The 5,813-nt window shown below is 41.8% G+C and overlaps 1 pseudogene; it reads left to right on the top strand.

Annotated features, from left to right (window-relative positions):
- The first annotated feature begins 778 nt into the window (after positions 1–778).
- The window catches only part of LOC110302382, a 12,242-nt pseudogene continuing 7,207 nt past the window's right edge, over positions 779–5,813 (top strand).

Raw genomic sequence — 5,813 nt, 5'->3', positions numbered from 1 at the left:
TCTTGTATTTCTTTAAGGGAGCTATTTATGTCCTTCTTAAAACCCTCTATCACCATCATGAGTTGTGATTTTAAATCTGAGTCTTGTTTTTCTGGTGTTTTGATGTAACCAGGGCTTGCTGTTGTGGGAGTACTGGGTTGTGAATGTGCTAAGTAATCTTGTTTTCTGTTGCTTGTGTGCTTGGCCTTACCTTTCTCCATCATGTTATCTCTGGTGTTATCTGTCCTTGCTGTTTCTGACTGTGCTATGTCCCTCCTGCAATGTGTCAGTCTCCTTGGAGACCAGTTCTCTTCAGGAGGAATTTAGGTTTGGAGAGCCATGGCACAAGGTCAACTCTGGGGTGCAGACAGAAACCAGACTGCTCCTGTCCCAGGTTGCCCCTCAGTTCCTGTGTCCTGAGGGTTCCTCCAAATAGCAGTGGTGGTCTTACCTGCGCTTACAGGCTTTTCTGCATTCTTGGGAAACTAGCTCTCTCCTGGAGGTATTTGTGTATGTAGATCTGTAGCACAGAATCAGATCCAGGTATGTCTCATGGTATTCTTCATGGTCTTTTTTTGTCTTCCCATTCTCTGTGTCAAGCATTTTATTCATGACATTCAAATCTGGCAATTATACAGAAAGAGATAATTTTCAAATACTATTTCTGAAAAGACTTAATATTTTTTTCTACTTGTGTTTATTTTATTCATTATTTCAATAAAGTTAGGAATATAAATAGAGTCAAAATTTATTAGTGTTCCATTTTTGTATTATTTGCTTTGTGTGGTACCGCGGACACATGACTTCAGCTGGTAGAGACTAATTCCTAGGTTTAAACTAGGAGTGTCAACACCTCACTCATTACTTTTCAAGGAAGATCAGTTAAAATTCACTGTGATTGTAACCTACTGATAATAACAATAAATGGTACTTATTTATCCCAGCTTTCCCATAACTTAACATTTGGGCAGTTATACATGCTGACACTGTTCCCCTGAAAGGCTAATGTGTAGTGACACAGCCATCTCAAGCCAGTGGTCTCATTTGTGAACACCTGTGTGCTGGTACAGAAGGCTTGTTATTCTCCCTCTGAAGGAAACTGTCGTCGTAAATTTACTCTTAATACTAAGAAGTGCTATTTCTCCCAAGCTGTAATTTCACAGTGCTCAGATAAGGAAAGCAAGCCCTTTAGAACTATCCTCCTACTCCTGGAGCCCAATATCAAGGGTGTGCAGCTGCTTGTGGAAAGAAGTGCTCCTGAGGTAGGTTAACCTGAGGAGAAGGGTTGGAGACCTACAGGAAGATTAGAATATAGATCGCACGGAACAAGTTCACTCAAATGTTAAACTCTGCCTCTTTCCTTTGAAGCCGCCAAGAATGCTTTCAGACAAGGTTCCAAGTGAGCAGAGCAGCATGGCAGAAGCTTTTCTTGTACTGCTCCACCACGCAGAGAGATTTGCTTTAGATCACAGCCTGTGTGTTCATATGCACTTCCTGAGTCCCGTTCCTGTGTCAGTAAGTCACTGGTGAAAATGCTGGCTGAGTTCATCTCTGACACAATACAGAGTCATTTGGGGGGGATTTTGCAGTAAGTGCATACATAGAAATAAGTGACACACACCTGCACCAACTCAGCAAAATCATTGGGCCCTGCCTATCCAAATCCAGACTGAACACAATCTGCACACGAGCGAGGCCATGGAATCATGGACACCAGAACTTCGTGAAGATAGTTTGCAGAAAGCTCTGGCACAAAGTCCCCAGGTAGATAAAGAAGCAGGTTGCCTCAGGAAAATTTGGGCCAATATGCTATGTGCCTCCCAAAGTGTAAGAGGTGATTGTTCCCAGGCATCAACTGGGAAGCTTACAACAGAACAGCTGCAAAGAGCTATGCAAAGCAGCAAGGGGGTAAGGTGCAGCAGCAGCAGCCATTGGTGCACTCAACAGCTTCACAGCCCCATGAGAGCCTGATGTTGTGATTGAGAGCACTTGGGGGTAATTTAGGAATGCTATGAGTGAGGAAACCATGCTTCAGGAATATGTTCACGCCGTATGTCAGGTCCCATGGAACTAAAAGATTCCTTGGGGTCCTGTCAGGAGGCAGGGCAGGGAGGAGGAGGCACATGAGACTGTGGGAAAAAACAGATTTTCACATGCTAGAAACACTGGAACTTGAAAGTTCTCTCCTCAGTTTATAGAATCAGGAAACAACTCTGAGGGGTGTTGGGGCCTACGCTATGGATTTTCAGGTTAGAATAGTGTCTCTAATGGACATCACTCATTCTAAGGTCTGGGTCCCTGATGCAGGATCTCTCTCAACACATTTTCAAGTTTACCTATACAATGAAAACTGTTGGTGTTTCACTATGTTTGAGTGATATTATATTGTATGAATACATATAAGAATAGAGCACATTTTCATTGGTGCATGGGCATGTACAAATTTTCCAGTGAATGATTGTTTTGTATAATTAATTTAAAAGTAAGCATTCATGAATAGTTGTATATAGACATATGTTCATCTCTCAACTGTTAACATTATTCATGTCTTTCTTGGGTCCACTTAGTCTCACTGCAGGTTGTGTGTTTTTTGTTTGTTTGTTTTGTTGTTTTGTTTTGTTTTGTTTTAGATCCATTCCAACACTTCTTTTCGGTTTTGACAACATCTTGAGACATTTGAAATAGTATCTCACTGTGGCTCTTGAGTTGAGTTGTGATTAATGGTACTGAACATCCTTTAAAGTTTGTATTTATTCCCTGGAGATGTATGTATAGAAATTCTTTCCCTACTCTTAACATGTTGTTTACATTCATAGTGTTGAATTCTGAAAATTCTTTATCCTGTGGAAGCTAGACCTTTACTAGTTTGTATTTTTGTTGTATTCTGTGACCAATCTGATCATTCTCTGCAGAGTACACAGTGAAGTACAGAGGCTTTTAAGTTTCTAAAAAAAAAACAACTCAGCGTTTACAGTTCCGATGCTGTAGCTAAGAACTCATTGTCAATATTCTTGCTTGTATAATTTTAGTTGGGATGTTAAAGCCCCCTCTAATACATCTTGAATTAACTTTGAGGTATGGCCACTGAAGTTTCTGCTCTGCTAGTATATAGATCAGCTAGTACTTGGCTATAGGTTTCCTCAAGTGTCTTCAATGCCAATAATATTACAGCTCTGCCTGAGTCTGCTTTTGGCTTTCTCACTTAAATAAATGTTCAACAGTAACCAAGTGAAAACTTAGGACTGTCTCAATTCTTTTCAGAGCAACCATTCAACCATGATCCTGCAGAGAGCTGTGTACCTATGTATGCCATTCTAGAATTTAGGAAAAGTCTTATCTCTTTCAGTAACCATGTAAGCATCTTATGGTCAAGGTTTTATACTTTTATTTTATTTAAATTATTTATTTACATTTTAAATGTTAATCCCTTTCTGGATTTCCCCTCTGCAAACCCACATCCAATCCCTCCTTACCCTGCTTCTATGAGGGTGCTTCATGACCCACCTACCCACTCCAGCCTCACCACCATAGCATTCCTCTACACTGAGGCATCAAGCCTTCACAGGACCAAGGGGTTCCATTACTGTTGATGCCAGGTAAGGCCCCTTCAGCTCCTTCAGTCCTTCCCCTAACTCCTCCATTGGGGTCCCTGTGCTCAGTTCAATGGTTGGCTGCAAACCTATACATATCTCTTGATCAGGATCTGGCAGAGCCTCTCAGGAGACAGCTGTATCAGGCTCCTCTCAGCAAGCACTTCTTGGCATTAGCAACAGTGTCTGGGTTTGGTAACTGTATATGGGACAAACCACAGGTGGGGCAGTCTCTGGATGACCTTTCCTTCAATCACTGCTCCAGTCTTTGTACCTGTATTTCCTTTAGACAGGAGCAATTCTGGGTTAAAATTTTGGAGGTGGTTGGGTGACCTCATGCCTCAACCTGGGGTGGGGTGGGGGGCATCCCTAACCTCTGGATATGGTCTCTACAGGTTCTTCCTCCCCTTTGTGGGATATTTCAGCTAATGTCATTCCTGTGGAATCCTGGGAGGCTCTTGCTTTCCTAAAACTTTCTGGTTGCTACCCCCAGTTCCCCATTCCCCTTTGCTATACAACTATTGAATTTCCTGACCCTCTGTACATCTCCTATATCTTGTCCCATACCTGATTCTTTCCCTCTTTTTCACCTCCTCCTCTTCTCTTCCTCCCAAGTTCCTCCTACACTCTACTTCCCTTGATATTTTGTTCCCCCTTATAAGTAGGAATAAAGCATCTACTCTTTGATCTTCCTTCCCCTTGAGCTTCATGTGGTCCTTGAGTTGAATCATGGATATTCCATACTCATTGCCTAATACCCACTTATTAGTGAGTACATACCATGTGTAGTCTTTTGTTAATGAGTTACCTCACTCAGCATAATATTTTCTAAATCCATCCATTTGCCTCTGAATTTCATGAAGTCGTTTTTAATCTCTGAGTAGTGTTCCATTGTGTAAATGTACCACATTTTCTGCATCCATTCCTCTGTTGAGGAACATTTGGGTTGTTTCTAGCTTCTGGCTATTATAAATATGGCTGCAATGAACATAGTGGCACATGTGTCCTTATTATATATTGCAGAATCTTCTGGGTATATGCCCAGGAGTAGTATAGCTGGGTCCTCCAGTAGTACTATATCCAATTCTCTGAGGAATTACCAGCCTGATTTACAGAGTGGTTGTACCATCATGGAGTCCTACCAGCAGTGGAGGAGTGTTCCTCTTTCTCCACATCCTAGCCAACATCTGCTGTCACCTGAGTTTTTGATCTTAGGCATTCTGACTGGTGTGAGGTGGAATCTCAGGATTGTTCTGATTAGCATTTCCCTGATGACTAAGAATGTTGAACATTTCTTTAATTTCTTTAGGTCTGAAGGTCTTTTCCTTCAATGGATCTTTGTGTGGTTTTGTTATCAGCATAACTGTGGCTTCAAAGAACAAATTAGGTAGTGTTCCTTCTGTTTCTATTTTGTGGAATACTTTGAAGATTATTGGTATTAGGTATTCCTTGAAGGTCTGATAAAATTTTCCACTAAACTAATGGGTTCATCTGGTCCTGGGCTTTTTATTTTGATTGGAAGATTTGTTTTTCAATTTTTTATTAGGTATTTTCTTCATTTACATTTCAAATGCTATCCCAAAGACCCCATACCCCCCACCACCCCTGATTTCCTACCGACCCACTCCCACTTCTTGGCCCTAGTGTTCCCCTGTACAGGGGCATATAAAGTTTGCAAGACCAAGGGACCTCTCTTCCCAATGTTGGCCGACTAGGCCATCTTCTGCTACATGTGCAGCTAGAGACATGAGCTCTGGTTGTACTGGTTAGTTCATATTGTTGTTCCACCTATTTGGTTGCAGACCCCTTTAGCTCCTTGAGTACTTTCTCTAGCTTCTCCATTGGGGGTCCCGTGTTCGATCCAATAGCTGACTGTGAGCATCCACTTCTGTGTTTGCCAGTCACTGGCATCACCTCACAAGAGATAGCTATATCAGGGTTCTTTCAGCAAAATCTTGCTGGCTTATGCGATGGTGTCTACGTTTAGAGGCTGATTATGGGATGGATCCCGGTGCGGCAGTCTCTAGATGGTTCATCCTTTCGTCTCAGCTCCAAACTTTGTCTCTGTAACTCCTTCCATGGGTGTTTTGTTCCCAATTCTAAGATGGGGTGAAGTACCCACACTTCGGTCTTCATTTTTCTTGAGTTTCATGTGTTTTGCAAATTGTACCTTGGGTATTCTAAGTTTCTGGGTTAATATCTGCTAATCAGTGAGTACATATCATGTGAGTTCTTTTGTGATTG

This window comes from Mus caroli, chromosome 9, assembly GCF_900094665.2.
Source record: "Mus caroli chromosome 9, CAROLI_EIJ_v1.1, whole genome shotgun sequence".
Lineage (NCBI taxonomy): Eukaryota > Metazoa > Chordata > Mammalia > Rodentia > Muridae > Mus > Mus caroli.
This window is presented reverse-complemented; position numbering and strand designations above follow the sequence as displayed.